Source organism: Carcharhinus amblyrhynchos, chromosome 7 (genome assembly GCF_965287045.1).
Source record: "Carcharhinus amblyrhynchos chromosome 7, sCarAmb.v2.hapA, whole genome shotgun sequence".
NCBI lineage: Eukaryota > Metazoa > Chordata > Chondrichthyes > Carcharhiniformes > Carcharhinidae > Carcharhinus > Carcharhinus amblyrhynchos.
In genome coordinates, this window is record NC_137330.1 from 93,390,884 (window position 1) to 93,417,756 (window position 26,873).

The following is a 26,873-nucleotide window of genomic DNA, read 5'->3' on the forward strand; positions in this document are numbered from 1 at the left end:
CATTAGCTGAAGTCATACCTCGCATAAAAGAAGATGGTTGCAGTTGTTGGCTACAAATATTTCAGGCCCTAGATATCACTTCATGAGTTCCTGAGTGTAAACATCTTCAACAGCTTCATCATCAATATCCTCCCCACCATCATAGTTCAGAAGGAGGATGTTTGCTGATGACCGCATAGATCTCAGCTCCATTTGCAAATCCCCCAATAATGAAGGAGTCCATGTCCATGTGCACAAAGACCAAGACAACATTCAGGTAGGGTGGATAAGGGTTGGGGCAGCACGGTAGCACAGTGATTAGTAATGCAGCCTCACTGGGACAGGTACCATGGTTCGATTCCAGCCTTGGGTGACTGTCTGTATAGAATTTGCTTATTCTCCCAGTGTCTGCATGGGTTTCCTCTGGGTGCTCTGATTTCCTCCCACAGTCCAAAGATGTGCAGGTTCAGTGGATTGGCCATGTTAAATTGCCCCTTTGTGTTCCAAGATGTGTCGGTTAATGGCAAATATGTGGGGTTACGGGGATACGGCCTGGGCAAGATGCATCTCCCCAGATCATTCAACAGCATTATCATCACTGAATACCACATCAGCAATAACGTTGGGCTACAATTGAATAGTAACTTCAATAGACTAACCATATAAATATTGTGGCTATAAGGTCATCTGAGTGACTGGGTATTCTGCAATGAGTAACACAATCCTGATATCCCAAAGCCTTTCCAGTATCTTCAAGGCATATGTCTGGTCTGTAATGGAGTACAATCCATTTGCCTGGATGAATGCAGCTCCATCAACACTCCAAGAAGCTTAACACATTACAGTACTTGACTGATAACTCATCCATCACCCTGAAACATACCCTCTCTGTACCACAGGAAATGCAGCAACATGTCAACACTCTTTGACATCTTTCAAATGTGCTACCTTGATTGTCCAGAAAAACAAGAACACTTGGGCGTGGAACCAAGCTTCCCTTCAAATCACACACCGTTCTGACTTAGAGATATATTGGTGCTACTTCATTGTCACTAGGTCAAAGTCTTGGAACTCCCTACCATACAACACTGCATGCGTAATTTCACCACACTTACTGCAGTAATTGAAGAATGCAGCTGACCATTATCTTTTCAACGGTAATAAGAGATGGGGGTGAGGGTTAGAGAGTTCTTGGCAGGGATGCTCAATTCCCATGACAAACATACAAAGACATTTTTAAAAATTTAAACTTGGGCTGGAATTTTATGGCTTCCCGGTATATGGTTGGCAGGCTGGATGGGTAAATAATCAAGCGAAATAGTAAGGTTCTCTATGCCATTGCCTACCCACTGTCACTGTTACTTTATCTATGGCAAAGTGGGTGTCAAGTAGCCCAACTGAGGCCCTTAAGTGGCTAAAAAATGGCTATTTAAGGCCCTCTTCCCTACATGCGCCAGTATTTTACAAGCAACCGGAGGTACCCATCCCACATGGCCACCAGGTAAATTAGCTGTGGGTTTGGGAGCCAAGATCCCTGGGGTACCTTTTGTTCACTGGATGCTTGTTCAATGAAATGATCACTCTTGTTTACTCCCCACCCCTGCCAACTCGCAGGGTTCTGCCTGACTAGTTCTGGACTCCATCGTTATTCATGACTGGGGGCTGTTTGCAGCCCCATTAGTGGCCATTGCTCCTGACGGTACTCCTGAGGCTGCAAAGCTGCTGAATGGCTGGCAGCTCTTGGAAGGAGGACATCCTCTCACATTGGGGCAGAAGCCTGACTTCTGGAAAACCAGTTCAGCCGGTGGGCAAGGCATGTTCCTTGGCGAGAAACTCCAGTCTTGCTTACAGTACACTAGGAGAGTGTGGCACAGTCCTCGTCTCCAATATTATAAAAAGGGTATGGGTGCATGGAGAAAGTGCAAGGATAATTTACATGGATGATGACAGAACTGAAAGGATACCCATCAGGACAGCTGAACAAGCTGTGGTTCTTTTCTCATAAAAGAGACACCTGACAGAAGTTTTTATAAGAGTCAGAAAGGGTTTGATACAAAAGACACAGTGAAGATGTTTCCACTTGTGGGAACTGGAGGATGGGGGCAAAACCATGGACTTTAATTATATGATCGTCCCTAATAAATTCAACAAGGAATTCATGAGAAATGTCTTTATGCAAAGAGTAGTAAGAATATGCAAGTGATTACCACAAGCAGTATCTGAGGCTAACAGCATAAATGTATTAAAGGGGAAGTGAGACCACATGAGGGAGAAAGTAATAGAAGGATATGCTAGTGGGGTTAAATAAAAAAGGGGTGGGAGGAAGCTTACATGCACCATAATCATTGGTATAAACCAACTGGGCGAAATTTTGTGTTTCTCTTGTTGTAAGCTTGATAGAAGCCAATGTAATTTTTAGCAGGCCAAACTGGAGGCCAATTCCAAAACGAAAATGGTCTACGACTACAAAGCTTCCAGAAGTTAGGAGTTACATCTGTTGCTTTAAAGACAGTGGGAGAGCTACGTGCCTGCTATCCATGGAATTTTCTTAGTAAAACTCTCTTTACTAAGAAGTTTCATCAAGAAGTTTCTTCCTCATCCCCCAAGGATATTCTCCAGCTCATTTCAAAAATGCAAGCAGGAATTTTAATTCCTAGGTGGGATGCTAGAAAGAAACATGTGTCATTTGCCTGTGTCTCCAGGGAAGGTCCAGCCTCATTTATACCCCACCAATCAACTGCCTGTCCAAAATGGGTGTAAATAGGCAGCTGGCCAATTGTTAGCTGATGAAGATTGAAAAGTTCATCAGCATTTTGCTAAGTTGCAGGATAGATGATTTGGCGTGGGCTCAATAGTTGGTCAAAGAGGGGATGAGTGGGGTAGAAACTTCCCTTGTTTGCCAGCAATGGAGGAATAGTCAATCTTTTTAATAAACTTTCTCATGGAAAGTGAACAAGACTGGCAAAGCAAGGTCATCCTAATTGCCTTGAGAAAGTGGTGATGAGCAGTCTTCTTAAACTACTGCCGTCCATCTGGCATAAATACACTTGCAGGGCGCTTCAGGATTTTGACACCATTACAGTGAAGACAAGGTGATATATTGGAGAGTTAAATTCTCCCTACCTTCACAAAATTTTGCCTTTTCCTTTGAAATTCTGAGAGGTTAGGAGTAAAGTGCAAGTCTAGTATAGATGATACATAAATTTTCATCTGCAGAATTAAACTTCTTAAGTATGGATCTTCAGTTGAATTTGGTCTTTGTTGTTGCTTTTACTCGGCTGCTGTCACATTCTGTTCAGATTTCAGGTTTTGAGTTTGTGATTGCATTCACGTAGTAGGGTATCAGGTTGTTATAGCAACTACTTTCAGGGCTCACATTAACAGCAGCTTTAAAAGTTAATACTCTACAAAGTCCCCAAGATAAAAATCCACGACCAACTGCTCCGTGCATTCGTCCAATGAAAAGATGATTAAAAGAAAATCCAGTTATGCATTTCAGTTCTTCCTTGTGGCAAAAATGCAGTTTCTGAAGCATTATTTCATGTTAAAATTAACTTCTGAACTATCCCTGAACAGCTCTAACACTGGAAAGAGTTGTCAGATTTGAATTTGAATGAGTTTATTTAACTCAGACTAGTCTCTTGCTTATTGTGGCAAACCACAACTGAATCGTCAGGAACATTTTATGTCTCTCTCCACCTCATCCCCACCCACTGATGTAATAAAGGGTGAGTTCAGCTTCCATGTGTGCATATAAATATTGTGAATGTAAGACATTGACAAACGTTTGGATTTTTTTAAAAATATGATTAGAAGTCTGCATGGTGGTGACTCTAATAATGGTCATCATTTGCTCTGCCTGGGTATTAAAAAGTTTCTGTTTTTAGGCTTTCACTTGCATATTTAAGTTTGTTAAAAAATGTGTGCCAAACTCCTGTAATTGCAAGCTGGTAATGATGCAGCAAGGGAAACAGGCACTGGGGACCTGAGTGAATAGAACAATCATCTCCCATGCATCTCTTCATCTAGCCAATTGAATGAAGGGTTGTGGAAGTAACAGCACAAAATCTATGCATTAAGTGTAAGCTGGAGTGAATTAAAGCAATGCATGTCGGGGACAGAAAAAGAAACAGATGACATGAAAACAGAAAGGAAAGTTAACATTCATTTTCAAACCTTTTCAGGACAAAACAGCCTTCAGTGCCTGCTGGAGAGCCTGTACAGGCAGAGGTCTAACCGACCTGGAAGTCCTGGCTTCTTATGAGAGGTAAGTTCTGGCCTTGCTAGAACCTTACTCATCTAGGAGTAAAGGCAGTGGCAATGTAGAGGAAGGCCAGGTTCGAGAGACATTACGTGGAGATGCTGGCATTGGACTGGGGCAAGCACAGTAAGAAGTCTCACAACACTAGGTTCAAGTCCTACAGGTTTATTTGGCAACACAAGCCACAAGCTTTCAGAGCGCTGTTCCTTCATCAGGTGAGTGGTTCTGTTCACAAACAAGACATATAAGATGCAAAGTCAATTTACAAAATAATGGTTGGAATACGAGTCTTTACAGGTAATCAAGTCTTAAAGGTACAGGCAATGTGAGTGGAGAGTTGAGATTGAAGAGATATGTATTGTTTCCAGCCAGGACAGTTAGTGAGATTTTGCAAGCCCAGGCAAGTCATGGGGGTTACAGATAGTGTGACACGAATCCAAGATCCTGGTTGAGGCCGTCCTCATGTGTGCGGAACCTGGCTATCAGTTTTTGCTCAGCGATTCTGCATTGTCATGTGTTGTGATGGCCACCTTGGAGAACGCTCACCCAAAGATCAGAGGCTGAAGGCCCATGACTGTGAAGTGTTCCCCAACAGGAAGAGAACACTCCTGCCTGGTGATTGTTGAGCGGTGTTCATTCATCCGTTGTCGTAGCGTCCGCATGATCTCCCCAATGTACCATGCCTCGGGACATCCTTTCCTGCACCATATCAGATAGACAACATTGGCCGAGTTGCAAGAGGATGTACCCTGTACTTGGTGGATAGTGTTCTCACGTGAGATGATGGCATCCATGTTGATGATCCGGCACATCTTGCAAGGGTTGCTGTGGCAGGGTTGTGTGGTGTGGTGTCGTGGTCACTGTTCTGAAGGCTGGGTAGTTTGCTGCCGTCAATGGTCTGTTCAAGGTTGTGCGGTTGTTTGAAGGCAAGAAGTGGGGGGTGTGGGGATGGCCTTGGTGAGGTTTGTCTTCATCGATGACATGCAGAAGGCTCCAGAGAGGATGTTGTAGCTTTCCTGCTCCAGGGAAGTGCTGGATGATGAAGGGTACTCTATCCGCCGTGTCTCATGTTTGTCTTCTCAGGAGGTCGGCGCAGTTTTTTGCTGTAGCGCGTCAGAACTGTCGATCAATGAGTCAAGCGCCATGTCCTGTTCTTAACAGGGCATCTTTCAGCATCTGGAGGTGTCTGTTGCGATCCTTCTCATCTGAGAAGATCCTATGTGTAGTGAGGACTTGTCCATAGGGGATGGCTTATTTAATGTGTTTAGGATGGAAGCTGGAGAAGTGGAGCATTGTGAGATTATCCGTGAGCCTGCGGTAGAGCGAAATACTGAGGTGACTGTCCTTGATAGAGATGCTTGTGTCCAAGAATGCAACTGATTCCAGACAGTAGTCCATGGTGAGTCTGATGATGGGATGGAACTTGTTGATATCATCATATAGTTGTTTCAGTGATTGTTCACTAAGAAGCCAAAGGGAAAAAATGTCATGGATGTATCTAGTGTATCACATCGTTTGAAGGTCCTGTGCGGTGAAGAGGTCTTGTTTGAGCCTGTGCATGAAGATGTTGGCATATTGAAATGCGAATTTGGTCCCCATGGATGTTCCAGATGAAGAACTAGTCATTGAAGGTGAAGACATCATGGTCCAAGATGAAATAGATGAGTTATAGAATTGCATCTGGAGATTGGCAGTTATCGGCATTGAGTACTGAGGCAGCTGCAGCAATGCCATCGTCGTGGGGGATGCTGGTGTAGACTGCTGAGACATCCATTGTGACAAGGAGTGCTCCTGGTTCAACTGCTCCATGTGTGCTGAGTTTCTGTAGGACATCCGTAGTCTGTAGAGACATTGCCAAAGCATCAGACTGGATGACAAGAGATGATGGTGAGTTGTGATCTCAAGCTTAAGATCATCGTTTATGGGTTCACTCTGTAATAATATAATCAGGGTCTAGTCTTAAGGCCGATTAAATTGGATATCCTAAATTAGAGAATTGGGCATATCAAAATCAAACAGTCAAACTTCGGGCAGGCCAGACTTGAGTAAGGTCAAATATGCAAATACACAGAAACATGTCTGGGTCTGGCCCATCAATCACCCATCAAAGATCATTGCACTCCACTGAGACCCAGCAGGAGATTATCACACCCCACTGAAATGCACCAGCCTATTGTCAGAAACCCAGATCGGGCCAGACTCTCTGTCACCTAGAGTTCCTGCAGTTACCTTATCTGGCAATATTACATATAAGTAACACCATGGAGATGGACACCTGGGGGCAGGCCCAGTGTCCTGTCAGGCAGACATCAAGAAACCAAACATATTCTGGAAATAAATCAGTGGATTGTGAAGACTGAACAATAAGCCTCCCAATCCCTGGATACCTCAAGACCCAGCTGAGCCACAAAGCTCAATCTCAGATGCAATTCTATAACTCATCTATTTCATCTTGGACCATGATGTCTTCACCTTCAATGACTAGTTCTTCATCCGGAACATCCATGGGGACCAAATTCGCATTTCAATATGCCAACATCTTCATGCACAGGTTCAAACAAGACCTCTTCACCGCACAGGACCTTCAAACGATGTGATACACTGGATACATCCAAGACAATTTTTTTCCTTTGGCTTCTTAGTGAACAATCACTGAAACAACTATATGATGATATCAACAAGTTCCATCCCATCATCAGACTCACCATGGACTACTGTCTGGAATCAGTTGCATTCTTGGACACAAGCACCATTGGAACAGAGGATCCCTCAGGCAAGCCTGCACTCAGGCAGGGAGGATGGGCAGACGACATCTCTCACTCATCCAAGTTGGGGCGCAAAGTGACGGAAGAGATCAAGGAAAGCCAGCTCAGTCCTGAGGAGTCAGATAATGACACAGATATTCCCATTATCCCAGACCTCAAGAAAGGAGGATATTGCCATGCAAATGGCAAATTCCCTCAGCATTCAGGTAAACCAAGTAATGACATATTGAGAGGTGGACAATGACTTAATGAAGTACAAAGCTTTGTAGACCCTGGATGGAGATATTGATCTGAAACTGCTGAGTTGCATTATCAACGGAGCAAGAGATCTGAGAGGAGGGTAAATGCTGGAGCTGGGATCTGTTCATCTGCAAAATCTCCCAAACTTTACTTGGTGTAAGCACATATTCTTTTATGGAGGAAATGTTGTGTTGAAAAAGCCATGATTTTGATCAGATATTACACCAAGGTCCCTTCTGGCCTCTGAAATGGATGTACAATGTCACGTGTCTCTTTTTCGAGATGAGCAGAGAAGTCCCGAGATAATATTCATCCCCTAACCAACGTTAATAAAGCAGGTAGTCCGATCATTTACCTGAGGTGGAGATGCCGGAGTTCTGTGAACTCCCAGCCACCTGACGAAGGGACAGCCTGTTCCGAAAGCTTGTGGCTTTTGCTACAAATAAACTTGTTGGATTTTAAGCTGGTGTTGTGGGATTTCTTTCTCATTTACCTGAGTGACATTTGGGTAGGTTAATGTGCATATAAATTGACCGCTGCCTTACCCAACATTACAAAATGAATGACTGTACTTCAAAATTGGTCTTCTTTAGCATAAACAGCTTTGGAATATGCTAAGGTTATAAAAGACGCAACATAAATTCACGTTCTTCCTTTTCTTTTTAACCTGTGACTTGGATTTGCATCCTTGAAGCAGGTTGAGGGCAGGTAGGAGAATTCTTGTTTCAGCCCACCTACCTAAGGTGAAAATGTGCGCGAAGGCAGGATTGTCTTTGTCGGGAGGCATTTGCAGGCCGGAGTTGGGCCATCCAACCCAGGAAGTATGGAAGCAACCATAGGATATGGAGGCAGGCAGTTTGAAAGTCCACCTCAGTGCCATGGGACTTTGCCCCAATTAACATAAAAGCAGAAAGGCCCTCAAGCCCTAACATCCCTCAAACACTCCCCATGTCCTCTCATGCTCCACATGCCAAGCTCAGCCTTTCCACCCATGGCCCCTAAGCCAAACTCTGGCTTTGCACCCACCCCCATAACCCCTCATGCTCTCTGTGCCAAATTATGGCACTTCTATACCCATTCTAGAACCAGTGACTTACCCTGTCCTATTTAAAGGGCTCCCAAGTCATCCTAACTCAGTAAAATTCTAGGCCCATTTTTCCTGAAATCATTGGGCGGCACGGTAGCACAGTGGTTAGCACTGCTGCTTCACAGCTCCAGGGACCTGGGTTCGATTCCTGGCTCGGGTCAGTGTCTGTGTGGAGTTTGCACATTCTCCTTGTGTCTACATGGGTTTCCTCCAGGTACACTGGTTTCCTCCCACAGTCCAAAGATGTGCAGATTAGGTTGATTGGCCATGCTAAGAAATTGCCCCTTAGTGCCCTGGGATGCATAGGTTAGAGGGATCAGTGGGTAAAATATGTAGGGATAAAGGGGTAGGGCCTGGGTGGGTTTGTGTTTGGTACAGACTCGATGGGCCGAAGGGCCTCTTTCTGCGCTGTAGGGTTCTATGATTACAAAATTATTTCAAGGGCACTATTTACACTCTCTTAATAATTCATTAGAAAGGAGGCAATGTCAAATGACTGACAATCTAGCATAGTTTAACTAAGAAGGGAAGATAAAACATGTCCAGAGAACCACTGTTTTTTTAACATCACTAGCACAAAAAGAATGGAATCCCTACTAAAAGAAAAAATAAAAAAAACCCCAGAAAACCAAAAAATATAAATTGCCTAAAGGGGATTTCAAAAAGGGAAGAGCTGCTTAACCAACCTCATTGGATTCTTTGAGAGAGTAGACAAGAATAATGCAGTGGATGTAACATACCTAGAATTCCAAAAGGCCTTTGAAAAACCACACAATAGGCTAATAAATATGATCCAAGAAAGGAGAGGCGGGGACAATAAGCAGAATGGGTAGCAAACTGACTGAAAGACAGAAAGGAGAGAGCAAGGGTAAAAGATAGCTAGTTGATAGTGGGGGAAGGTGAGTCCATCATAGGGATAAGTGCTGGAACTACTGTTATTCACAATTAACATGAACAATTTGGAGTTCTGAATCATAAATTGTGAAGTTGACAATTCCAAATTTGGAAGAGTAGTAATCACTGAGGAGGCCTGCTACAAAGTACAGGGCAGTGTTAATAAATTTCAAATTACTAGAAGTGAGAGACATTAAGAGAAACAAGATGTGCACATATCACTTAGAAAATAAGAAGGTAAATGGGGTGGAGATGCAGAGAGATTTGGGAACATATTGAAAGTGGTGGAGTTGAAGTGGGGGGGGGGGGGGGAGGGGGATCAATAAAGCAATAACTAAAGCAAGCCAAGCACCAGCATTTATTTTGAGATGAATACAATTAAAAATCAGAAAAGATTGGATAAATTTGTATAGAATGTTGGTTAAATCATACTTGACTACTTTGTATAGTTTTAATCGCCATATTATAAAAAGGACTTAGAGGCAAAAGAGACAATGAGGGAAAGAGATTCAGATGAACTTCTGCTTATATCTATTAAAAAATGGGGGAATTGGCCTACTCTCCTCTCTTGAAAAGCAAAGGCTTTTGTGAGGGGTGACCTAATAGAAATCTTCAAAACTATAGAAAATTTTATGAAAAAAATCTAATAAAATGCAACATGGGGAAACACTTTTTCTGCAGGGAGTTGTTTGGATTTGGAATCTACTGCATTAGCATGGTCAGTTGTGGTTTTCAAACGGAACTGGACAATAAATTTGCAGGGTACAGGTAAAAGACAGGGAGTGAAACCAGCTGAGTAGCTTTTACATGTAGCAAACATGATGGACCAAATAGCCTCTTCCTGTGCTGCAGCATACTTAATTCCATAATTATATATTTTGATGGAGTGGACACATGGGCCTGAATTTTTACAGTGTCGGTGCAGAACACATCCTGCTAACTCTGAAAAACCTGCTGTCATTTCACACAGTAATGAACATTGATTGGCAGACCGTGGGACTTACGATTTCGCTTGGGCAGATGTCCCGGCAAGGGAGGAATGCCTGAGTGGTCACCAAGGGGTTCCTGGAGATAAGCCAGGGGAGGTTCAGAGGTCTCCAGGCTTTAAAGGGAAAACGCCCCCAGTGAGAAGGGGACGTCCCCACACAACCCCCTGTCCCCCTTCCAGTCCGAGATGTAGGTTTCGTCATTTTTCTATCCTCTCCCACCCCCACTCTGTCATTCACCCGCCAGCCTACAAATTAAGGCTGGGTAGGAAAAGGCCATTAAATGGTAATTAAGCAGCCTCTTAAGGGCTTTAACTGAGAGAAGGGCAAGCTTCTGCGCATCCTGCCCCAAGACCTGCCTGCTCCACCGTAAAATTGCTTCCAGTTTAGGCTGGGCAAGATCCCGTCAATGCAATTTCATGCCCCTTCCCCACCTCAAAACCCTCTGTGTTTGCACAGGGGAGAGGGGGAAAGTGTAAAGAAGTTGAGGTGAAGAATACTGGGGGAAGTTAGATAAGCATAAGAGAGAATGACATGGAGGATAGTGCGAATTGAATTTGATAGGGAAGGATGGGAAGGAGCTGAAGCTTGAACTTGTTGGACCAAATGACTTGTTTCTATACGTATATTCTGGGTAGTATACAATTATGGGCTACTGAAAAAATAACAAATAGCACAAGTCTATTTTTATTTCCTTGCCCTGTCAATAGTGCTATGCTTTTAGTACACAAAATGCAGATCTCCCAGAAAATAAATGAGCTAACTTTTACGTGAATCGAACTTGCCTCATAATACATTAAATCCACAACAGATGGCTTGGTGGATATTGAAGAAATCTTACCAAAGAATGGCAGTGTTGGTTCTGGTGGGAAGAACACAGTGATTCCCACCGACAGCGTTGGCCTGATTTCAGGCTGAATCCTATGTCTCGTTAGTTTTTATGCCCATGAGAGTCACATCACACCAATAGTGTGTTCCCTCTGATTCACCCGCCCCACAACACCTTAATCGCTGCAATCACTGGGAAAACCCATATAAACGGCTCCCCAGCACTTCTTTCCAAAACAACTGCAGGAGATGGCAGGCAAGAGGGCAGCACTGTGTTTTTCGGAGGGGTCCCAGACCAAACTGCTGGATGGAGTGGAACAGAGGCAGGGCACATTTAAACATCTTAGTTCTTAAAGCAAATGATAGATCCCAGGAATGAAGTACATTTAAAACACCATCAAGAAGATGAGAAAAACAAGTAAAACAAATTAGCTGCATACTACAAAAAGGATTAAAGGAGAATGGTGCATTAGATACAGCAATAAACAGCACAGGCTAGAAGATACTAACATATCTACACTCACACAGATATAAAAGACACATATCGAGTCTCGAGCATTATCATAACACGAGGTTCATTGAAAATGTTTGCGGCTGTTTCCTCACAGTGTAATCAAGTAAAGAAAAACAGATGTCATTCTGGCTTTAAATAGTGATTTTTATGTTTTGCTTTCCACTTAATTAGCAGCTAGTAAATCTGTGCTTCATCTGCTGAGTGTTGGAAAATTGGGCACTAACTCAAGATTGGTCACTTCATTCAGAATGTGTTAATTGTTGCTTTTGTCAACTGCAAGAGAAACATAATTATCTTTGATGTAGATAGCTCTAATGTAACTATTCATGTTGATGCCTTCAATGTGACTATTCTCCACTTAAAGTTGGTGATCTGGGGAGACTGCAGTTCTTTCTCAACATATAATGTCACACCGTAGTCCTCCCTATTCAATACAGCAAGCAAAGAGTCAACACATGAAAACTTTCTACAGAGAGAGACTTAAAAGAGAAACTGAGACTGCAGCAACAATAGCTAATTTTCCCTTAGAAGAGGATTTTGCTGGTGTGAAGGATAAAACCACCAATAAGAAAAAAATGTTTGGGACTGGGGAAAGGGAAAGAGAAGGTTCAGACCAAAAGGAGGTGGTTGTAAGGCCAAGTGTTCCTGGCAAGGATTCTGGAGAACAGCAACATAGTGGCTGAAAGATCAGCTTCTGAGCTCCTATAAAGTTTGGGGATGGAGAAAAACCAATAAAGTAGTCAGGAGCAGATGATGGAACAGTTGGCTGGAAATGATTGCTTAGATGTCGCGAAGTGAGGCTGCAAAGAGATTTTAGGACAAGGATCTTAAAGTTGTATAGTGAGGTAGAAAGAACTAGTTGCGTTTGATAAAGGGACAGGGCTCTTGGGGGAAGTTTAGTGTAAAAGAAACAATTACCAAAATAACATGAAGTTTGCAGAGTGCAGAATGGAGGGGGAGATCTTTCGGGTAGAATACAAAACCAAAATACTGTGGATGCTGGAAATCTGAAACAAGAACAAAAATGACTGCAAAAGTCCAACAGGTCAAGTAGAATCTGTTTCAGATCAATGACCTTTCATCAGAACAAAATGGAGAACATTTGGCATTTGTTGTCTCCAGAATCGACTTGCGCTCTTGTAGTCCACTTTCCATCTTCCACCTGCCATGAACTTGAGTTTGTCGGAAAACTCTGTTGTCTGTGTTCTAATTCACACCAGGCACCATTCACGTACAATTTAACCTACCTAAGGTTCAGCAACCCCTCAAATTTAAAATGGCTGCTTTGTTTTTAACTTCCTCACTCCTCCCAATCACTGAAACCTCCTCCAAACCAACATCCTCAAAAAAGTCTGTGTTCCTCATGATAAGACTCTGGATTTTCCTCTGCAAATGTTTCTCTCTCCTTCTGTTCCTTTAGGATGCACATTAATACCTGTCGCCTCATCATCCTGATATCCCCTTATGTGCTTGGTATCAAATTAGCCTGCTAATGCCCCTGAACAGTACTTTGGGATATTTTTCTCTATTAAGAGTACAATAAAATGCAAGTCAATGTTCTTTCAATTAGACATCTTACAGTCTTCCAGACTCAACACTGAAATCATCAATTTTAGATCATGACTTCTGCCCCAGGTTTTCTCAGACAGCAGCTGTTAGTAATAATTGTAGTTTTCCAATTTACACCTACTATAGACCAGTGGTTTTCAACTGGTGTGCCACAAGATTTGTACCAGTGTACTGTGGCCTGGAATAAGACCGGAGGAAATAGGACAGAACAAAGCCATCAAAGGAACATAAGAAATAGGAGCAGGAGTAGGCCATCTAGCCCTTCGAGCCTGCCCTGCCATTCAATAAGATCATGGCTGATCTGAAGTGGATCAGTTCCACTTCCCTGCTTTCTCCCCATAACCCTTAATTCCCATGTCTGTCAAAAACCTATCTACCCGTGACTTAAATATATTTAGCGAGGTAACCTCCACCACTTCAATGGGCAGAGAATTCCAGAGATTCACCACCCTTTGAGTGAAGAAGTTCCTCCTCAACTCCGTTCTAAACTGCTCCCCCCTTATCTTGAGGCTGTGCCCTCTAGTCCTGCTGTCCTTTCTGAGCGGGAAGAATCTCTCTACCTCTACCCTATCCATCCCCTTCATCATCTTATACGTCTCTATAAGATCCCCCCTCATCCTTCTAAACTCCAACGAGTACAGACCCAGTCTATTTAGTCTCTCTTTATAGTCCAACCCCCTCATCTCCGGTATCAGCCGAGTGAACCTCCTCTGCACTCCCTCCAAGGCCAAAATATCCTTGCGCAAGTGCGGCGACCAAAACTACACACAGTACTCCAGCTGCGGCCTCACCAGTGTCCTGTACAGTTGCAGCAAGACCTCCCTGCTTTTATATTCTATCCCCCTTGCTATAAAGGCCAGCATTCTATTCGCCTTCTTGATCACCTGCTGCACCTGCAGACTAGGTTTTTGCGACTCATGCACAAGGACCCCCAGGTCCCTCTGCACCGTAGCATGTTGCAGCTTTTCGCCCTTTAAATAGTAATCCCTCCTACTATTATTCCTGCCAAAGTGGATAACCTCACATTTGCTAACATTGTACTCCGTCTGCCAGGTCCTCGCCCACTCACTCAGCCTATTCAGATCCCTCTGCAGACTTTCCACACCCTCCGCAACCTGCTTTTCCACTCGTCTTCGTGTCATCAGCAAATTTCGTCACCCTACACTCAGCCCCCTCCTCCAGATCATCTATATAAATGGTAAATAGCTGAGGCCCCAGCTCCAATCCCTGCGGCACTCCACTAGTCACCAACCGCCAATCAGAATAGCACCCATTGATACCAACTCTCTGCCTCATATTAGACAACCAATCCTCTATCCACGCTAACACCTTACCCCCAACTCCATGCCCCCTAACCTTCTGAAGCAACCTTCTGTGCGGCATCTTATCAAACGCCTTCTGAAAATCGAGAAACACCACATCTACCGGTTCCCCTCTGTCTACCGCACTAGTCACATCCTCATAGAAATCCAATAAATTTGTCAAACACGACTTCCCCTTAACGAATCCGTGCTGCGTCTGCTCTATCAAACCATTCTTTTCTAGGTGCCTCGCTATTTCTTCTTTGATGATGGATTCCAGCATTTTTCCAACTACAGACGTTAAACTAACCGGCCTATAATTCCCTGCCTTTTGCCTGCCACCTTTTTTAAACAGCAGCATAACATTAGCCATTTTCTAATCTTCCGGCACTTACCCAGAATCCAGCGAAGTTTGGTAAATAATCACTAAGACATCTACTATCACCTCTGCCATTTCCTTCAGAACTCTGGGATGCATGCCATTCGGTCCTGGGGACTTGTCCACCATCAGTCCTGTTAGCCTATCAAGCACTACCTCTCTAGTGACAGTAATCGCATTCAAAAAGGAATTCCAAACGAAGATGTGAAAGTTAAGTGGGAATGCTTGAATGGGAAATCATATAATCAGCTCTAGGGGGTACTGTGTTTTCCTGCTCTTGGTGTGAGAGGGGCTGTGAAATTTGGATACCATAAAAATTTTGGAGAGTAGAATGTTAGAGGCCAGCTAGCAATGCATTGGCTTAAAAGAGACGAGAGATAACAGTGATTTAAACGAGGTTCATAGCAGTAAATGTGCTGTTATGAAGGGTGAAGTTATGCGAGTTGATACACTTTGAAATATGTCATCTTAGCAACAAGGTAAGTTCATCTCCAGGCTAAATAAGATTATTGAAGCCTGATTCAGTCTTAGGCAGGGCTATAGGAGAGAAACAAAGGAAATGGATTTGGAATGGGGACAAAGTGAATAGATTCTGCCTTTGCAACAGTTAATTTTATGATATTTCTGCTCATTCAATGGATGTCGAATCAGCAGTCTCATCACTTAACAACAGTTTGGGAGCGGAGTGAAGAATTGACTATTTAACGAGTGAAGGGGGGGGTGCATTGGGGAGGTTAAAATTTGCAGGCCAAATATAATAGAACATAGAACACTACAGCACAAACAGGCCCTTCGGCCCACGAGTTGCGCCGATCACATCAACACCTACCAATCTATAGACCTATCTATAACCCCCAATCCCATTAAATTCCATATACTTATCCAGAAGTCTTTTAAAAGACCCCAGCGAGTTCGCCTCCACCACCACTGACGGCAGCCGATTCCATTCACTCACCACCCTCTGAGTGAAAAACTTACCCCTAACATCACTTCTGTACTTGCCTCCCCGCACCTTCAATCTGTGTCCTCTCGTAGCAACCATTTCAACCCGGGGAAATAGCCTCTGAGAATCCACCCTATCTATTCCACTCAACATTTTATAAACTTCTATCAGGTCGCCTCTCAACCTTCGTCTCTCCAGGGAAAAGAGTCCCAGCTCCCTCAACCTAACTTCATGAGGCATGCCTCCCAGTCCAGGCAACATCCTTGTAAATCTCCTCTGTACCCTTTCAATAGCTTCTACGTCCTTCCTATAGTGAGGCGACCAGAACTGCGCACAGTACTCCAAATGAGGCCTGACAAGGGTGTTATAAAGTTGCAGCATTACCTCCCGATTCCTAAACTCAATCCCTCGATTAATGAAGGCCAGTACACCATACGCCTTCTTGACCACATCCTCCACCTGCGAGGCCGATTTAAGAGTCCTGTGGACCCGGACCCCAAGATACTTCTGCTCTTCAACACTACTAAGACTCCTGCCCTTGATAGTGTACTCATTCATCCCATTGGTTCTGCCAAAATGGACGACTACACATTTATCTGTGTTGAAGTCCATCTGCCACTCCTCCGCCCAGTCCTGCATCCTATTTATGTCCTGCTGCAACTTTTGACATCCTTCCAGACCATCCACAACATCACCGACCTTCGTGTCATCAGCGAACTTACTTACCCATCCCTCCACTTCCTCATCTAGGTCATTTATGAAAATGACAAACAGCAAGGGTCCTAGAACAGATCCCTGGGGCACTCCACTGGTGACTGACCTCCATGCCAAAAAAGACCCATCCACAACCACTCTCTGCCTTCTGCAGGCAAGCCAGTTCTGGATCCACAAGGCCAAAGGCCCTTGGATCCCATGCCCTCTCACCTTCGCAAGAAGTCTTGCATGGGGGACCTTATCAAACGCCTTGCTGAAGTCCATGTACATCATGTCCACTGCACTTCCTTCGTCAATGTGTTCAGTCACATTTTCGAAGAACTCAACCAGGCTCGTAAGGCACGACCTGCCCTTGACAAAACCATGCTGACTATTTCTGATCATGTCAAACCTCTCTAAATGCTCGTAAATCTTGTCCCTCAGAAGCCTCTCCATCAGCTTACCAACCACTGAGGTCAGACTCACTGGTCGATAATTTCCTGGGCTATCTCTGTTCCCTTTCTTGAAAATAGGAACTACATCCCGCAATCCTCCAATCTTCCGGAACCTCTCCCGTCTCCATTGATGATGCAAAGATCATCGCCAGGGGCTCTGCAATCACTTCCCTCGCCTCCCACAGTATCCTGGGGTACATCCCACCTGGTCCCGGTGATTTATCTATCTTGATAGAATTCAAAAGTTCTAACACATCCTCCTCCTTAATATCCACATACTCAATCTTTTCCATCTGCTGCAAAACCGTAGCAAAATCTCCCAGATCAGTTTCCACTGTGAATACTGAGGCAAAGTACTCATTAAGCACCTCTGCCATTTCCTCTGGTTCCACACAGACCTTTCCCCCTTCACCTTTTATAGGTCCTATCCCTTCTCTTCTCATCCTTTTACTTTTCACGTATTTATAGAAGGCCTTGGGATTCTCCTTAATCTTACCCGCCAAGGCCTTCTCATGACCCCTTCTGGCTCTCCTAATTTCCCTTTTAAGCTCCCTTCTACAATCCTTATACTCCTCAAGATCCTTAACATCTCCTAGTTCCCTGAATCTTTTGTACACCTTTCTTTTCCTCCTTACTAGGTTCACCACAGCTTTCGTGCACCATGGTTCCCATGACCTACCAAAACCCCCTTGTCTCATTGGAACGTCGTCATGCAGAGCTCCAGACAAACATTCCTTGAACATCTGCCACCTTCCTTCGGTACTTTTCCCTAAGAACGCCTCCTTCCAGTTTATTTGTCCAAGTAACTTCCTGACTTCTTCGTATTTCCCCCTACTCCAGACAAACACCTTCCTAGCCTGCCTGATCCTATCTCGTTCCAATGCAATTGTGAAGGAGATAGAATTATGATCACCATTCCCAAGATGCTCTCCTACCGAGAGATCCATCACCTGTTTTGAGAAAGTGACCAAGGAGGTGGATGGGGGTAAGGCAGTTGACGTGGTATATATGGATTTTAGTAAGGCGTTTGATAAGGTTCACCATGGTAGGCTTCTGCAGAAAATGCAGATGTATGGGATTGAAGGTAGTCTAGGAAATTGGATCAGGAATTGGCTAGCAGATAGGAGACAGAGGGTGGTGGTTGATGGTAAATATTCGTCAAGGAGTTCGGTTACGAGTGGTGTGCCTCAGGGATCTATTTTGGGGCCACTGTTGTTTGTAATTTTTATTAATGATCTGGATGAGGGTATAGCTGGGTGGATTAGTAAATTTGCTGATGACACCAAAGTCGGAGGTGTGGTAGATTGTGAGGAAGGGTGTCATAGTTTGCAGGGAGACTTAGACAGGTTGCAGAGCTGGGCCGAGAGGTGGCGGATGGAGTTTAATGCGGACAAGTGTGAGGTGATTCACTTTGGTAGGAATAACAGATGTGTTGAGTATAGGGCTAACGGGAGGACTTTGAATGGTGTGGATGAACAGAGGGATCTAGGTGTATGTGTACATAGATCCCTGAAAGTTGGGAATCAAGTAGATAAGGTTGTTAAGAAGGCATACAGTGTCTTGGCGTTTACTGGTAGGGGGATTGAATTTAGGAGTCGCAGCGTCATGTTGCAACTGTACAAAACTCTGGTGCGGCCGCACTTGGAGTACTGTGTGCAGTTCTGGTCCCCACATTACAGGAAGGATGGGGAGGCTTTGGAGAGGGTGCAGAGGAGACTTACCAGGATGTTGCCTGGTATGGAGGGGAGGTCCCATGAGGAGAGACTGAGGGATTTGGGGTTGTTTTCGCTAGAAAGAAGGTGGCTACAAGGGGATCTTATTGAAACATATAAGATGATTAGACGTTTAGATAGGGTGGACAGTGATAGCCTTTTTCCTCGGATGGAGAAAGCTAGCACGAGGGGGCATGGCTTTAAATTAAGGGGGGGGTAGTTATAGGACGGATGTCAGGGGTAGGTTCTTTACCCAGAGGGTGGTGAGGGATTGGAATGCCCTGCCTGCTGCAGTTGTAAATGCGCCTAGTTTGGGGGCATTTAAGAGATCCGTGGATAGGTTTATGGACGAAAAGGGATTGGTTTAGATTAGTGGGTCATTGTTTTTTAACTGGTCGGCGCAACATCGTGGGCCGAAGGGCCTGTTCTGCGCTGTAATGTTCTATGTTCTATGTCCTGGTTCATTCGCCAGTACCAGGCCAAGTACAGCCTCTCCCCTCGTAGGCTTATCCACGTACTGTGTCAGGAAACCTTCCTGAACACACCTAACAAACTCCTCCCCATCCAAACCCCTTACCCTAGGGATATTCCAGTTGATGTTTGGGAAATTGAAGTCTCCCATCACGACAACTCTGTTATTACTACATAATGGCTTCAGTACTCAGTTTCTACTCATCTAGGACTGGATGTGGGGATAGCAGGCTGATAAAATAATAGCCATGGACATTAATATCCTGTATTTTTACATATTATGGAAATGTTTCAGTTTCCAGACACTGGTTCAAATTCATTAATCAGGAGATAACCCCCAGTAGTCCAATATAAGAACATAAGAACATAAGAAATAGGAGCAGGAGTAGGCCATCTAGCCCTTCGAGCCTGCCCCGCCATTCAATAAGATCATGGCTGATCTGTTGTGGCTCAGTTCCACTTTCCCGCCCTCTCCCCATAACCCTTAATCCCCTCTCTTATCAAAAACCCATCAACCCGCTTCTTAAAAATATTTAGCGAGGCAGCCTCCACCACTTCAACGGGCAGAGAATTCCAGAGATTCACCACCCTTTGAGTGAAGAAGTTCCTCCTCAACTCCGTTCTAAACCGCCTCCCCTTTATCTTGAGGCTGTGCCCCCTAGTCCTACTGTCTTTTTTGAGCGGGAAGAGTCTCTCCACCTCTATCCTATCCATCCCATTCATCATCTTATACGTCTCAATGAGATCTCCCCTCATTCTTCTAAACTCTAGCGAGTACAAGCCTAGTTTATTCAGCCTCTCCTCATAGCTCAACCCCCTCAACTCCGGTATCAGCCTAGTAAACCTCCTCTGCACTCCCTCCAGGGCCAAAATATCTTTGCGCAGGTGCGGCGCCCAAAACTGCACACAGTACTCCAGCTGCGGCCTCACCAATGCCCTATACAGCTGCAGCAAGACCTCCCTACTTTTATATTCAATCCCCCTCGCTATGAAGGCCAGCATCCCATTCGCCTTCCTGACCACCTGCTGCACCTGCAAGCTGGGTTTTTGCGACTCATGCACAAGGACCCCGAGGTCCCTCTGCACCGTCACCTGCTGCAGTTTTTCGCCACGTAAGTAATAGTCCTTCCTACCATTCTTCCTACCAAAGTGGACCACCTCACACTTGCCAACATTAAATTCCATTTGCCATTTCCTGGCCCATTCGCCCAGCCTAACTAGATCCTTCTGCAGACTCTCCGCACCCTCCGCACAATTTGCCTTTCCCCCAATCTTGGTGTCATCAGCAAATTTCGACACCCTGCACTCGGTTCCCTCCTCCAGATCATCTATATAAATGGTAAATAGCTGAGGCCCCAGCACCGACCCCTGGGGCACCCCACTAGTCACCAACCGCCAATCCGAATATGTGCAGAGTTTAACATCTGTGATGGTCTGAAAGTGAATAGAGAATTGTGGATTTGAATTGTGCCTCAGTTGTTTAGAGCTATAATCAAATATCTTAATCAAAATCAGAATTGTCTTCAGAGACAATGCACGGAGAAATGGTCAATTACTGGCTATTTAGGGGCCTCGTCCCACCAATACTGGTATTTTAGCCATAGTAGAGATAGACCTACATCATGCAGGAAACCCAGCAGCCTTAGCTATGAGAACCAGTGTCAGGCAAGACACCGATCTCCTTTGTTCTCCTTGAACTTATCGGAGGCAAAAGATTGACTAGGAGCTTTCTCAGGTGGGACATCCTCAGGAGAAAACAGCAGAAGTCTCATCTTAATGGAATTAACACAGCTCCCAGCATTAAATTGCTTGGGACAGCCATTGGGATTGTCAGCAAGCTCTTCCTGACCATCTGGAGAAGAGGAGAGATGGTGAAGTTGCCAGTGTTGAAAGAGGTATGAAGATGACTAGGAGGATGTAAAGGGACAGAAAACTACTGCTTCACCTGCATAAATGTCATTTCTGCTACTGTAATGCCAGTTTTTATTGTTGCAAAATGCATGCAATTCAATCATCAGTTAGTTTTGTTCATTGTGGGAAGATACAGTCTTTTGCTTGGCACTTTCTACAACAATGGAAGTTTGCACATGAATCTACATTCCATCCTTGTACGCTGCAATCACTGTACCACTTCTGATTTTTTTTCCCTCTACATTTGACTTTCCTATGGAACCACAGAACTATAGAAGCATGATGCACAGGAGGAAGTCATTTGGCCTATAGTGCTTGTGCCATCTGTTGGCCAACTCAACTCAAAGCAACTGTGCCTTGTTCTTTGTCTTTCCAGAACCTTGCATCTTCTTTTGCTCCATAGTAATCCATCCAATTCACTGTTCAACTCTGTTTGTAGCTTTGAACAGAAAGATTGAACTAACATTCACTTTCTAAACAGACTCCAGTGATTTGGTCTTTTTTGTGGTTCTGTTTATCATGACACCTTCTCTGGAACCTCCTCTGTTTACAGCTCAGCACAAGTTTAAAGCCACTGGCAGCAACAGATATATAACTGCACATGTGTTTTAAAGTCAGAATTGCAATTTTCTTTTTCCAATTATGGATTACCCCTTCATTGTACGAAATAAGTGAACTTCCAATTAATTCAAGAAAAATTTGCAGCTGGTGTGGGGCGGCACAGTTGCGTCACATGCCAGGGGCCCTGGCTCCATTTCAGCTTGGGTCACTATCTGTGTGGAGTTTGCACGTTCTCCCCATGTCTGCGTGGGTTTCCTCTGGGTGCTCTGGTTTCCTCCCACAGTCCCAAGTGTGCAGGTTAGGTGCATTGGCCTTAATTATCCCTCAGTGTACCCGAACAGGCACTGGAATGTGGCAAAAAGGGGAGTTTCACAGTAACTTCATTGCAGTGTTAATGTAAGCCTACTTGTGACACTAATAAATAAACTTGAAAACATGTGCTGCCATTCAGCACTCCCGTCATCAGCAGTTCAGCACAGGAGAACTGGCTGCTTATTGACCAGCTAGGATTATGGTATTGGGTCGCACTACTATCTGCAGCCAACATAAGAACAACTGCAGCCATAGTGACGGGTCTTCTCGACTGGTGCAAACTAAACTCATTTGGTCAAGTGCTATTGTTAAATAACTACTGTATATACATAATTATTGAATTGTGATCTGTGTGTAAAATGCCAAAGGTCGCAATTCTCCCATCCCACTTTTAGCACAGTGAGCCAGGAGATTTTTGTGTCAGCCGATTCACGGGGTTCGCATGCATGTTCACGCCTCTCAGTGTCTCCCAGCACCAGATTTCTGGACGCATCAGATCCGCAGGCGGAGAAGCGCAAAGGCCATTTTAATTGTCATTTGCACATAATTTAAATGCAGGCCCAAAACTGAAGTATCCAAGCCTAGTAGCATCTCCCAGCCCCCTCCCGGCAGAGTGGTTGTGGGGCTGACCATTGATCGAGCTGGCCAGCAATTGGGAGGCCATCGATCTAGTGGCCATTACAGAAACATGGTTGCAGGGTGACCGGGACTGGGAACTGAATATCCAGGGGTATCAGACTTTTCAGAAGGATAGAAAGGAAGGAAAAGGAGGCAGGGTAGCTCTGTTAATTAAGGATAACATCAGGGCGGTAGTGAGAGACGATATAGCCTCCAAGGAGCAAAACATGGAATCATTGTGGGTGGAGATAAGGAATAGCAAGGGGAGAAAGTCACTGGTGGGCATGGTCTATAGGCCCCCAAATAATAACTTTGAGGTGGAGCGGGCTATAAGCAAGCAAATAACAGATGCGTGTAAAAACGGAACAACAATCATGGGGGATTTTAACCTACATATTGATTGGTCGACTCAAGTCAGACGTGGTGGACTTAAGGAAGAGTTCTTAAAATGCTGTCAGGATAGTTTCCTCGAACAGTATGTTACTGAACCTATGAGGGAGCGAGCTATCTTGGATCTGGTCCTGTGTAACGAGACAGGTAAAATTAATGATCTTCTTGTGAGGGATCCTCTCAGAGTGAGTGACCACAATATGGTTGAATTTCTAATACAGATGGAGGGTGAGAAAGTAGGGTCCCAAACCTCTGCTTGAACAAAGGGGAGTACGATGGGACGAGGGCAGAGTTGGCTAATGTAGACTGGGGGCGCAGACTGGTTGGTAGGACAGATGAGGAACAGTGAAGGATTTTTAAGGAGATTTTTCTCAATACTCAACAAAAATATATTTGGTGAAAAAGGAGGAATGTAAGAAAAAGGATTACCAGCGTGGATAACTAAGGAAATAAAGGAGACTATCAAATTAAAAACTAATGCGTACAGAGTGGCGGCCAAAATTAGTGGGGAACTAGAAGATTGGGAAAGCTTTAAAAAACAACAAAGAACTACTAAGAAAGCGATAAAGAGAGGAAAGATAGATTATGAAACTAAACTAGCACAAAATATAAAAACTGATAGTAAAAGTTTTTACAAACATATATAAAGGAAAAGAATGGCTAAAGTAAATGTTGGACCCTTAGAAGACAAGGGGGATTTAATCGTGGGAAACGAGGAAAAGGCTGAGGCCTTAAACAAGTTTTTTGTGTTGATCTTCACAGTAGGCGACACAAATAGCTAACGATAATTGATGGTCATGGGACTGTAGGGGGTGAGGACTTTAAAATTATTACTACTACTAAACAGGTAGTGCTTAGTAGGCTAATGGGACTAAAGGTAGACAAGTCCCTGGATCCGGATTGAATGCATCCCAGGGTACTAAAAGAAACGTCAGAATAGCAGATGCATGAGTTGTAATTTATCAAAATTCGCTGGACTCTGGGGAGGTGCCAGCTGATTGGAAAACAGCTAATGTGAAGCCACTGTTTAAAAAAGGAGGTAGACAAAAGGCGGATAACTGCAGGCCGGTTAGCTTAACGTCCGTAATGCTGGAATCCATCATTAAGGAAAAAATAGCAGGACATCTGGAAAAGAATGGTTCAGTCAAGCAGATGCAGCATGGATTCATGAAGGGAAAGTCATGTTTGATGAACTTACTGGATTTTTATGAAGATGTAACGAGTGCGGTTGACAGAGGGGAACTGGTGGATGTGGTATTTTTAGATTTCCAGAAGATGTTCGATAACGTGCCTCACAAAAGGCTGCTGCATAAGATTAAGGTACACGGAGTTGGGGGTGAAATGTTAGCGTGGATTGAGGATTGGCTATCTAACAGGAAGCACAGAGTCGGAATAAATGGGTGCTTTTCTGGTTGGTAGTTGGTGACTAGTGGCGATCCGCAGGGATCGGTGTTGGGGCCTCAACTGTTTACCATATACATAGACAATCTGGAGGAGGGGACCGAGTGTAGGGTAACAAAGTTTGCTGATAACACAAAGATGAGTGGGAAGCAAATTGAGTGGAGGACGCAGAAAGTCTGCAGAGAGATTTGGATAGGCTAAGTGAGTGGGCGAGGATCTGGCAAATGGAGTATAACGTTGACAACTGTGAGGTTATCCACTTTGGAAGGAATAATAGTAAAATGGACTATTATTTAAATGGTGAAAAATTACAACATGCTACTGTGCAGAGGAACCTGGGGGCCCTTGTGCATCAATCGCAAAAACTCAGTTTGCAAGTGATCAAGAAGGCAAATGGAATGTTGGCCTTTATCACAAGGGGGCTGGAGTATAAAAGCAGGGAGGCCTTGCTGCAATTGTACAAGGTACTGGTGAGGCCGCAGCTAGAGTACTTTGTGCAATTTTGGTCCCCTTATTTGCAAAAGGATATATTGGCTTTGGAGGGAGTGCAAAGAAGGTTCACCAGGTTGATTCTGGAGATGAGGAGGTTAGCTTCTGAGGAGAGATTGAGTAGATTGGGCCTGAAATCATTGGAGTTTAGAAGGCTGAGGGGAGATCTTAGAGACATACAAGACAGATAATGAAGGGGCTTGACAGGGTAGAAGCAGAGAGATTATTTCCACTTAGAAAGGAAACAAGAACTAGAGGGCACAGCCTCAAAATAAGGGGGAGTCAATTTAGAACAGAGTTGAGGAGGAACTCCTTCTCCCAGAGGGTAGTGAATCTTTGGAATTCTCTGCCCATTGAAGCAGTGGAGGCTACCTCGTTAAGTGTGTTTAAGTCACAGGTAGATGGATTTCTGATTAATAAGGGAATTAAGGGTTATGGAAAGCAGGCGGGTAAGTGGAACTGAACCAGAATCAGATCAGCCATGATCTTACTGAATGGCAGGACAAGCTCACGGGGCTAGATGGTCTACTCCTGCTCCTATTTCTTATGTTATCAGTGCGGGGTTCCTGCGCAATGCACCGATCTCAGCACTGACAGATCAGCACATGCACGATGGCACACTCAGCATGCTGATTTCAAACTGTCCAGTGGGAATAGGCCCTGCCCCCTAGTTTTTAATGATATTCACGCTGATGACCTCAGCAGAGCACAGAGTGTGAGAGATTCTTCTCTGGACTCTCACTGAAAAAACCAGCAGCAATTACTCCTCATTAAATGGCCAAGTCCATTATTTGGAGACCAGCCAATTTGAAACATGCCGCTCCTATTTAGAAAAAGTGATAATGATTTACCATTCGGATCTAGATACTTGAAGGAATGCAAACTTTTTTTTTAAGTGGGGCCTGGAGTTCAACATTAAAATTTTTTTCTTGTCTCTTCAGGACAAAAATGTATTTTAAATTGAGAATTCATTTATTTAACTTAAAATCCACTTTTGAAAATAAGCTTGCGTGTACTACTTACAGCGATAATGCTGTTCTCCTTAAACATAAACATTCAATTGTGCACCGTCTTGCACCAGGCACCCAAACAGCTCAGCCAAGATTTAATTAAATTAGGTCTATAGATAACATGAAATCTGAGTCAAAGAAGCAGAGTGGATCATATGCAATGTGCTCAAACTGACCAGGCTTTCAGATTCAAACCTGTCATATAAGTAAATGTGACAACAGCTATATAATTTTAAGGATTAAAGGGGCTTAAAGACTGTACAGTTGCATATGTATTTTCTGATGTAAATTCTCACACAAAACAGTTAATTGCACAAAACTGCACACACTACAAATATTTAACAACTTTTGGCACATGGATTAATTTATATACCCTTTAAATTATTGAAAATTAATGATAAAACAAAATTTAACTGGTAAAAATCTTCACAAATGTTTGATATTTCCTTAAAAGTGTTTAAATAATTTAGATTACAGATGTTGTCTTTATATTCAACTTTCAGAGAAGCTGTATGACTTATTTCCCAAATGACTTTCATTCCAGAGAAAAGCAACAGAAATTGTTCTACATACTTTGAGTCAAACAGAAGCATTTTAACAGTCTGAGATGTAAGCTCAATCAGCCACATTACTCAAATAATTGTTTCACGGTGGCAAAGTACCACAAAGCTGAGAATAAGCAGAGTTGAGCAGACAATGGAAATGCTAGGTCGCAGATGTTCTGGGATGCGTTACAGACAAAGAAGCTCAGTGCAGAGATTTCCAATTACATCAAAAACATTTATCTTTTAAGGAACAGTTAATCTTAAAATCACACAAACTATCAAGAGATACAAATACCTTAAAACCAACAAGAGAAAATGTCTTGGCAATATATCCTTTCATACTTATATGTAAAGTCGTAGCTCATGTGTAAATGGTTGCATTGTAGTAATTGTACTGGACTGGTAACATGGAGGCCGTGAGTAATGCTCCAGTAACACATGTTGAAAATATCCCACTGTGAAAGTTGGGGTAATTTGAATTCAATTAATTAATAAAAATGTGGAACAAAAGATTAGTTTCAGTAATGATGACCATTAAGCTACCATATTACCATAAAAA

General features: G+C 43.8%; 1 protein-coding gene and 1 pseudogene across 1 annotated transcript in view; one reads left to right on the plus strand and one right to left on the minus strand.

Annotated features, from left to right (window-relative positions):
- The window catches only part of bckdhb (branched chain keto acid dehydrogenase E1 subunit beta), a 264,765-nt gene that overhangs the window by 38,665 nt on the left and 199,227 nt on the right, over positions 1 to 26,873 (minus strand). The window lies entirely within an intron of this gene.
- LOC145345284 (uncharacterized) lies at positions 158 to 12,237 on the plus strand (annotated as a pseudogene).